Here is an 11,585-nt window from a genome sequence, read left to right as displayed (position 1 = left end):
TCCATTGAGCATGCTTTTATTTGACTAGACCTTTCACAGGAATTGTGGAAGTATGGTTGCATTGCTGCATGCATCCCAAATAGCTCCATATTACCTTTATTGTACAATGGTCCGCAGTCATTAGTAATGCACTATAAAGGGAATAGCTAGGGTGCCATTTGGGATGGAGACATGGCTTGGTTTTGAAGGGGAATTTGGATGAGTGTGTGGCCTGATGCTCCCTCTCTGCCCGGAGGTATAAGGAACAGATCTCCGGTGATGGCACTTTGTAAGCACTTGCATAGCTGATGAGCTGTAATTATGTTTTAATGATTTCTGTAGGGCATCTTTCTCCCCCCTCTGTGCAAACCCCCTACCCCCTCCACCCCTCTCTCTTACTACTTCAAATTAAGACAGAGTATTTTGAAAACATTTGGTGTTGAAACTCTCTGTGTGTATCCCAAATGGCACTTTATTCCCCCTTGTAGTGCACTACTTTTTACCAGAACCCTATGGCCACTAGTCAACTTAGTGCACTAAAAAGGGAATAGGGTGGCATTTGGAACACTACCCCTATGAAGTCTACTGATTGAAAGCTCTATGAAGTCCACCATGGCACCCACAGTTGGTTGATTGGTTGGCAGCTTTGATGTCTCCAGTCTGCCGCATACTGGCCACAGCGGCCTGATAGTTCAGTGCCACAGATCACCCTGATTTGCTATAATTGGGACAACTTGTTTTAGAAAAAGGGCATCGGATGACTTTGACGGCTGTGTCGCCCCGTTAATGCCCCCAGCCACTGCTAACCACCCTCTCCTCCTCCCCTTCTTCCGATCGTGTGCCCAGGGCATCATGGGTAGCCTTGTCCCTCATTAAGGAGACCGTGGCTATAAAGTGACAGATGTCCTGATGCGATCTGGCTGCCTCCCTGGCCTCCGTCTTTCTTGTTAGTACACACGGTTACTGAGGGTGTGGGAACTCATGGTTTAGGAGGGTGTGGGGACTCGCAGAGAGACCAGGGTTCTCTAATAACTGTTAAATATATTATTTGGAGGGCAGGATGGCAAGGTGGGTTGAAGGAAGCTATAACTCCCCTGGTGATCCCCTTACATAGTGAACGACTCAGAGCACTTCATATCTATCTCTATGTTCCAAATGGCACCCTATCCCCTGTTGACTAGGGCCCATAAGTAGTGCACTATGTACGCCATTTGTGACGCAACCTATAGCCCTAGATTGGAAGATGTATCCCCCTCTCCTCTGCTTTCTCCTCTCTTCTCTCCCCTGTGGTGCTGGCCCTGATGTTCGGGGGTTCACTGACGTTGAAGCGTTTATAAATCTCAATTCTGGACCTGTGTTGCCCCCCTGCTTGGCACAGTATAGATGAGGGTTGGGGTCCTGGGCTAGGCTATGTCTCCCACCCCCATCCTCCCTCTTTTCACACCCTCCCCCTTCCCCTTCACCCATCCTCAGAGACTCTAACCCTTTTAGCTTCCTCTACAGGTAAAATTGCCAAGGACCTTGTGAGACCTGGGTTCCCTTGGAGGTAAAATCTATAATGAGGTTTTGATTTGAGCTACGGGTCTTGAAAATGTACTCTAGCTTATCCACACGCCTGCTGCCTCACAGAAGGTCAGAAAAAGCCTGGATGGACACTCACAACATCAGCTGCAACAGTGAGGAAAACAGATTGGACTATGGAAAGGTGTTCGAGCAACAAGATAACCAGATTTAATACCAGGCCCTATGACTCAATAACGCTGTGTGAATAATTCATTTTGAAAGTGTGAACGTTTAAGAAGCAGCAGAGCACGTTTCAAAAGTTATTTTTGAAAAAGTAAGTGTCTACAGGCCGCTCTCTTTGGACTAGTACTGTTTCTTGTTGTTCTCTCTGTCTTGTTGCTGTGTTAAATCTGAGATAAATATTTGGTAGTTAAGTCATACATTTTACAATAAGGGAAATCATTTCCTACTTAAGATCATCACAATAATCTGGTGCTCTCTAGCGTGGATAGCAGGCCTTTCACAATCTTCTTCTTCTTCTTCTATGATATCATGGAGGTCTGCAAACAATCGTTTAAGTGCATGCCTCCACCTACTTTGCTGGAATGTACGATCAATCATGATCTGCCCAATTCTGTACAACCATGAAAATACAATTCAAAACCAAATAAATCCCTAACTTCTGTTTTACGGCCTCTGCATACAATACATCATGACTGATCCAATATCTCTGAGCCTCTCTAGCCTCTCTTTGTACCTGGCATCCACCAAATGCTGCATTGGGTTCTCCCCCACAATTACAGCACATAACCTTCACATTGCTTCCACATTTACCGTAATGAATTCAACATCTTCTCTTGCTGAGCCTGGCTACCACACAATATTAACAATCTACCATTTCCAATAAACCAGGCAAATTTCCCTTCAGCTACCTTTTTCTCTACCGCATTAGTTAGTCGGATAGGGTGTAAGTGAGGCCCTGTGGTCCTATCAAACAGTATCACCACTTTCCAATCCAACACATCACTTCTCTTGCTTCCTACCTTGGCCCTCTTTATGGTTCCTTTACTAGATGCTCCAATGCTTTCTATATCATGATCTCTCTTCTTCCTATGTCTTTCCACTACCGACCATTCTGGTCCTTGATCCTCATCCTCCCGCTCCATACCGTCATAACTGACACCCATATTGTTTGCATTCCAGCGCAGCTGTTGCTTCACCAACTTTTTCTCCTTTTCCTCCATTTTGTCCGCACTGCTCTCCGCCATTTCCCATTCCCCGAACAATGGATCAACTCTACAGGCTTCACCAATCATGGAACCTCATGCGACCAACGTACACAACTCCCTCGTACACCGTCAACCGTCAGCCGGCCTTTCACAATACTTGTGAACAGTGTTTATGTTATGTTCTAAATCTACAGCTAGAGGGCGCTCAAACCTTAACATTAGAGTGACTCCTGATTTAACTGACTGAACAATCAACATACAGCCTACAGTCAATTTGAGCTTCATCAAATTGTATCATCTTTGTTGCTTGTAGTGAATATATAATGTGTTTTGAATCAAATGTATTTTGATATTTCATTACAATAATTCAAAGTCATATTCCTATCATCTTTGATGTCACTACAAACACTCATTGCTATATCTGCAATGTATGCATTGAGTTCTTTTACCAAAAAATAGCAACATTCATCACAATATTTTACACTTAGTCAGAAGAGATTCACTGCTATCATTGTCCCCAGAAAATAATAATAATATGCATTTTGAACCAGGGAGCCTTATTACTCACAAGACTTGCTAAGATGCTTGCTGAGTGTCAATTTCTGAATTAGAAATTCCACACAATTCAGTACCACTTTATTGATGTATCCTCCGCTGACTTTATTAAATTATTCATAAATCAACCCCTCAAAAAAAAACACTGTTTGCTCTGCCTAAATCTGTTTGATATCAAAACAGGGAACCAGATAGCCATCGCAGCTATAATCTTAGTTAATCATCTAATTTAATGCACTTAGTGTCGTGTTGTTTAATATTCTAATTAAATGTCTGTGCCAAAAAAACACAGTAGCCCCATGTCCCACTTGTCATTGGTGGTGGCCTGGGTTTGTCAAAATGATGTGATTGGTCAGATTGTAATTCCTTCCAATCAGAATTCTTTGTGACCTAATGCGATGTAACAGTTGAGTTGTGGATCTGGCAGACAGTACCAAACTTGTGGAGTTTCTCTCTAAATACTTAACATAGCAATGAGTTAAACATCCCCAGGAGGCTCAGTAGAGGTTCCCTTTGAACAAACACCTCAGGGAGACTAAACTGGGACTGAACCAGCACCTAGAGGTCTTAACAACCAGTGCTGGGACTGCTACACCAACTACACGTATGTGTCCAAAATGGCACCCTGTTCCCTATATATTTCACTACTTTTGACCAGAGCCCTATGGGGACTTGGTCAAAAGTATTGCACTATAAAGGGAATAGGGTGCTATTTGGGATGCAGGCAAAGTCTTATCAACCAGGACTGTTTTGGTTGATCAAATAGTACAATTAGTAATTTCTCCTGCTACTGCGGAGGAGAGAAAAAAGAATGGGAAGAAAAAAGAAAGAGAGAAGGGAATATGTTTAAGAGTGAATCTTTATCTGAGCTTAATTTCCCATGCTCTAGCAGAGTGGAGGATTTCTCCCCCCGTACAGATCTCTTTGTCAGATCCTACCTATCCAGGATAGACCCAGGGGCACTCAGAGAACATACACATCACCTAGATTTGCCTTCCAGCTCTCTTCACTTCTCTCCAGTGATTGCTCCCTCTTTCTCTCTCTCTCTCTCGCTCTCCCTTTCTCACTCTCACTCTCACTTTCACTTGCTCTCACTTTCTCATTCTCTCTCACCCTCTCTCTCTCTCTCCCTTGCTCTCTCTCCCTCTCTCCCCGCTGGCTTCTTTGGGTAGAACGAGACGAGCAAGCATTTTGGAAATCAAATCTCAGTTTGTCTGAGTAAAACTGGAGCAGACTTCAATTTGAATATATTTACTGCAACATAATTGTTCTAAGCACATATACACACACACAACCCCCATCCTCCCCTAGCTACCTAGCTTTCTCTCCAACGACAATGCAAACCAGGCATCACAGTTGGTAAATGAAACACTGTATGAATTTCTGTAATGTCTCCTGCAATGCACCTCCTCCATATCAAACCAATATGTGAATAACTGCAGAATGGAAAAAACAATCACCTTAGTAGCTTGTCTATGATTAGACAAGCTACTTACCTCACTACAATTTCACCCTCACTGTTGCTTTTATCTGGAATTGCAGTGACCTTCCAGCCTTAATAATGGCCTGTTAATAATCCTGTTAATTATGATCCTTACTGTCACGTTTTGATGACATGCTAATCATGACATGCTTTTTCTCTGATGACCTCGTCACGTTGGCTACAAGAGAGGACTAGGTAGGACTAGAGAGGACATGAAAATAACCTCTCCCTCAACTTCAACCAAATTAAGGAGCTGATCGTGGACTTCAGGAGAAAGCAGAGGGGGCACGCCCCCATCCACATTGACGGGGCCGCAATAGAGAAGGTGAAAAGCCATCAGACTGTTAAATAGTCAGCACTAGCCAGCCTCCGCCCAGTACCCTGTCCTGAACTTTAGTCACTGTCACTAGCCGGCAACTATCCGGTTACTCTACCTTAGAGGCTACTGCCCTATTTACATAGTTATGGAACACTGGTCACTTTAATAATGTTTACATACTGTTTTACCCACTTCATATGTACCTGTATATACTGTATTCTAGTCAAGGCCTGTCCTATTTAACAATTTCTGTACATATACTATTCTTCAGATATATGTATATATATATATATATATATATATATATATATATATATATATATATATATATATATATATATATATATATATATATATATATATATATATATATATGTAGTATATATATGTAGTATATATATATATATACATATATATATATAGAATTAGATTATTTTACTTTTTAGATTTGTGTGTATTGTAGGATATTACTGCACTGTTGGAGCTAGGAACACAAGAATTTCATTACACCCGCAATACCATCTGCTAAATATGTGTATGCAACCAATAAGATTTGATTTGACTGGAGAGGGTGGACATGGGAGAAGGTGATGGCAGGACACATGAGGTGAGTGGTGGGATAGGGAGGGGTGATGTTGGAGGCTTGGGTGGAAAGGTGTGGAATGTGTGTGTATATCAATGTGTTTATTTGTGTGTGTGTGTGTGTGTGTGTGTGTGTGTGTGTGTGTGTGTGTGTGTGTGTGTGTGTGTGTGTGTGTGTGTGTGTGTGTGTGTGTGTGTGTGTGTGTGTGTGTAAGTGCATGTTTCTGTGTTTGTGGATAGGGATAAGGTAGAGGGGTGTATAGAAGGTTGTGAAGGGTCCCCCAGCTCTCCCCCTGTGATGACCAGTGTCCATCAGCGTGGTCTCACGGGTGCCACGGAAACAGCAGCGCTGGCAGAAATAAAAAACACACCCTGGGAAAGTGCTTTTTTTCCCACCAGACACAGAGTGATGGATCAGCCTGGCCACAGCACACAATGCATTTGTGAAGAGAGGGGGGGGGGGGGGGGGGGAACACAAGGTCTGGCAGAAAAACACTACCACTTTACTCCTAGTTGGCTCTAAAATATTAAACAGCTCAATATTTATTTCATTATTCCAGATGCTGGATTCAGAGATCAACAATGGGCACACACAACACAACAAAAGAATTGACACAACACAACAAAAAATGACTGAAAATCTTATAAACCATATTATTTAATAACACAGACACAGAGAGACAAATTAATATTCAAATATTCATCTCTTTTATAATATATACATACAACATTCTATTTATCTAATACTGTTCATCTAATGTGATAGAATACTATTAGACTATTACTGCTATTAATTTCATCGAATGACCACAGATGACATTGGGGTCTCATCTGTGTAGTTGTCCAGTGTGTGTGTGTGTGTGTGTGTGTGTGTGTGTGTGTGTGTGTGTGTGTGTGTGTGTGTGTGTGTGTGTGTGTGTGTGTGTGTGTGTGTGTGTGTGTGTGTGTGTGTGGGCATGTGTGTGTGTGTGTGTGTGTGCATGTGTGTGTGTATGTGTGTGTGTGTGTCTCCTTACTCTCCCTCTGCTCTGAGCTAGGAGAATGGGCAGCCTGGGTTCACACTGATTGATGGAAGCTTTATTTTTTGAGGTGTCCAGAGAGAAATAAAGAGAGAGAGAGAGACCTGCTTGTAGCAGACTAAATCAGCCGAGAGGGAGAAAAATAACCACTGCTTCCTCCAATAATTGTTCCTGTTCCTTTTGAAGGAAAGAAATCATCTTATTCAACCAACAGTTTATTTAGGGATTTCTCCGCTTTCCATCTAGGGTTGTTTTAATTAATACATGCCTTTCTTAAATTAACCCTCTGTGGAGCTATATCTCAAATTCTTGTATTTATGGAAGTAATGGATTGGAAAAAGTTCTAAACTGAACTAATTACGCAGTCCAACACTTTGCTTTGAGTATAAACTGCATTGGAAACCCGATGAAATATAAATGTGTGTAGGGTGCATAGATATTTAAATATTAAACACTCTGTGTTAGTCTAAACCCCCAGTAAAACTGCTAGTCAACTGCAATAATTGCTATGCTGCAAAACTTTGCACTGATTTTATTGATTTGTAGTTTGCAGTGTACACAGAAGTTTTGGCCAGAACAATTTAGATATTTTTCAAAGTACTAAACTATGCAAATGAACGATGCCCAGGTCCATTTGATGTAATAATGCAGCAGGTACAGTATGTGCATCTAAAAGAACAACCCAGGTTGTTGATGTAACGGGAAATGTACACCAGTCCAGGCCATAAAGAGGAGACCCCTTGGGGACTGATCCTGTATCAGGAGATTGCATATTTCTAAACTAAAGAAGCTATTCAAACCCACTAAAGCCTGAATTAATTAAGACACTTTGGGCTCTATTTCCGTCTGGTGCTAAGGAGGTGTAGGCATAAGTGTCAAACGCATGTTGGTTAGCAATTACGTCATGTAAAAACTGTCGCACTGGCATTCTCCAGCCCTAACACAAGGTTTGTCAATTTACCCATAGCAGTGGGAAGTAGGGTCGCTGATGGTGCTGCAGCACCCCCTGGCAAAACATATGTAGGATTTTCTTTTCTTCACAAAAGCAGTACCCTGGGCCTTTACTAGTATTCGCGGACCGATATAGATGTCTGTAACGAGGGGATTTTTTTTTTCTTCAGCATCTCAACTTTGGCAATAAAGGTAGTTAGATACTGTTCTTAATTATCTTGCAGGATTCAATAGTTGGAATTGTAAGAGTTGTTGCCCTGTCCCTTTCTCTGCGATTGTCATTCTTATGGAATCCAGAAAGAACAAAACCCTGTCTTCAAACATTTACATCAAAAGGTGCAACGTTATGGACAAAGACACAAAACATCCACATCAAATAAAAATAAAATATTGATCAAATAACATGGAAAACAACCACTTTTTGTGTGCAAAGTATTTCAAGAAACTGGAAAACATATATCAAGTATTTTTATATTCCACAAGTATTATCGTATTATCATACAGTTTTGTATAGATAATTATCAGACTCAAGTTAGAATTGCTGGTAAACAGTCAAATACATTTAGTTGTCTAGTCTAGTCCTGTATTAGCGGACCGATATAGACGTCTTCAGTGTGGGCAATCTTTTTCCTGCAAATTGCAGCACCCCAACCCCCAAACAACTACCCATGGCTATGGAGGAGGTTAGATCACGTGGGACCTTTCTAGCAAATGAGAGGGCAGATACATGCATGAACAAGTGGCAATAGAGATAGATAAAGGACTCATCTTTGTATCTGTGCCATTATATCATCTGTGACAACATGGGCAGCGCCATTGAGGCTATCTCCATTTTAAAGTAGTACATTTTCTAATTCTTCATTGGATGATTGCTCCCAAATCATAGGAATACCCACCCAGTTGACTACTTTAAAATGGGGGAGCCATCAATGGCAATGTCCATGTTAAAACGGGTTAAATCCATGATGAGTCCTCTGTCTATCTTCATGACAACAGGCACAACTTCGATATAAAGTAGTTTTTTTCAAAGTTGCCAAAACACCACATGCGTCCACTCATATCAGTGTATTTGTAACTTCCTAACCATTACGGAATTTCCATTCGAACAAATAAGCCTCACGTTGCAAATTAGTAATACATTTTTTGTTGTTGACCGAATTCGACACTCATTTACCTCCATACAAAAATTATTATTTTCTTGGACAGATTTTGGGGGGAGTAAAACCTTTCGCTTCACCTCTTCCTCTCTGCAATAGCCTATGTTTATCAATGTATTTCCATATTGAAGCAATGCAATTAGAAGACTGTGGACTGCAAAAATGTTTTGGAACATATTTAGCAAATATGGAGCGGGATATTTATTAATGAACTAGGCTCTAACGGGCTAACATTTGAATTGGAGGTGATGACAACGCAATACATAAAAGACTGTAAGTACACAACACAACTTGAAGCAACCACATATTTAGCCATGGTGCACGTTCTGATTGGCCAGTGAGGGGCCAAGTCTCGACACACCCACAACTTATATCTTCATCAAAACCCTGCCATTTCCCGCCACCACCAGCTACTACACCCATCATTTTGGTTGCAGCAAAAATATTTCTGACACACCCCTGAACCTATACCTCTACTGCCAGCTGTAAGATTTACTATTGCGTTAGATTTGTTAAAATAGAGCCCTGTATGTTTTTCCAAGGCATAGTTTAGCTTTCAAAAAGTTTATTGGTTGCGTACACATTTTCGAAAATATTGTAGTGGGTGCAGTGAAATGCTGGTGTTACTAGCTCCTGACAATGCAGTAAAAATGTCAAACAAGTACACAAATACTAATGAAAAAACTAGAAATCACAAATGTGAGAACAAATCCAGTTAACAACCCAAATAACACTGCACTCTTAGAAAAATAAGTGCTAAGAAGAACCATATACTGTTCTTCGGTTTGTACCCATTGGGAAACCCTTTTTGGTGCTTAGAACTCTTTGCAGTGTTCTACCTAAAACCCTCTATGTAGACCCTCTATGAAGGATTCTGCCTAAAACCCTCCATGAAGGATTTAACTGAGAACCCTTTTATCTTTGGAGGGTTCCACCAGCCTTATTAGCCTTTAAAATTAAATGATTTATCCCAATACATGACATATACCATAAGGCCTTTCTTTGAGGGCCTCGTAATACCCTAACACAGTGGTGTTAGGAAACTCCTGGCCACATCAGGCCTTCAACTCACATTATTCTGGCTTCCAAAGTGATGTTTAATTCCTATTGGAATCCAGACAGAGTTAAGATATCCAACAAGTGGAATTTTTTATCACCAGCAACCTGCATTCGGAATGAATGCCAGGGTAGGGAAGACTGAATACTGAGACTACCTCAACCATCTAAACTGGAACAACCATCTCAGTAATGGGTGCAATAAGTCCGACTATTAACAGATTGGATTCGTTTATCCTTGTGTAGCATAAAATAATCAACCAATTAATGTACATGCAAAAACACAGATATTAAAACAATTTAGAAAATCACCCTGCAATAAAGCATGTTGGGAAATATGATATATGGCTGTTTGAGAAGGTTTGAATCCTAAGCAACCTGCATTCCCATTGTTTGCATACCCAAGTACAATACCAACATACAGTAGCTACTGTAGTACAGTAGGTCAAAGGTGTGTGCTGGACAACCTTGGTAGAGCATTGGTGGAGTAGGCTTTGTGGTGCTCATGTGAATTTCCTTTATTTTTTCGGCTTCAGGCCAATCTCTTTTCTCACTTAAAATGTTGTTCTTTGTTTTTAAATTCCATGGTTTTTATACAAAATTATACAACAATTCCACAAAGGTGTCTTACAAAATTGTAATTGGAGCTTCAAATAATGTTTAAAAAAAGCTGTGTTTTGCCTCACATGGGGGTGGCAGGTAGCCTAGTGGTTAGAGCGTTGGACTAGTAACCAAAAGGTAGCAAGATTGAATCCCTGAGCTGACAAGGTACAAATCTGTCGTTCTGCCCCTGAACAAGGCAAGGCACTGTTCCTAGGCCGTCATTGAAAATAAGAATTTATTCTTAACTGACTTGCCTAGTTAAATAAAGGTAAAAATAAACATAATTTATTTCTCCAGAATCCAGTATATACAGTAAATAAGAATCCAGTATATAAATATGTGGTGTGTATAAACAGTGAAAATAAATGTAATGTACAGTAGTAGATATATTCAAATTAGCTATATGTATAATACAGTATATGAATACACAGTGTGAAAAACAGTATAAAATAAATGGTCCACTGTGTAAAGGGATAGGTCATGTAAATTACAGAATCACATATTGGTTTCCCTACCCTGTAAGCAGTCCATAGACCAAGGCATAACAACAATCCATGCCCTGGTCTAGTTTCCCTGGCATTGCTTCCACATGCCAGCTCTTTGTGTGTGTGTGTGTGTTTTGTGTGGTGTGTGGGTGTGTGCATGCATGAGCGTGTGTATGTGTGTGCACCTGTGTGTGTGTTTAGCCTCATCGGTAAAAATGGCCTTTTAGTTTCTAAGCATGTTTTTACTGCACCTGAAGAGTTGTTTTTGTTGATGAAAAAGATATGCCGCCTGGGTAGGAACCCCCGGCTATTCATGAGGTTGTTTAATACCGTTCCCCTCAGTAAAGTATACTAGTGATGAAGAGAGAGTGGGGCAGAGAGACAAAGAGGGGGTGGGAGAAAGAGACAGAAACAGAGAGCTATGGAGAGAGTGAGAGAGAGAGAAGAGAGAGGGAGAGAGTCAGAGTGAGAGAAGTGAATAGAATATAAAGGGAAGAAGAGAGCAAGCGAGAGAGAGCGATTATATGGTGGATGGTGGTTAATCCCATCCATTCTGCAGTAGAGAAGGAGTGTTTGTTCAATGTTTAAGAACATTGACAATCCTGGACTGGTTTCATCAATGCATCACTTGATTCACAGATACAGTACAGAGGCCTGACTTGTT

Source organism: Salmo salar, chromosome 23 (assembly GCF_965601325.2).
Source record: "Salmo salar chromosome 23, fSalSal1, whole genome shotgun sequence".
NCBI lineage: Eukaryota > Metazoa > Chordata > Actinopteri > Salmoniformes > Salmonidae > Salmo > Salmo salar.
The sequence above is the reverse complement of the archived record's forward strand: the minus strand, read 5'-3'. Positions refer to the sequence as shown.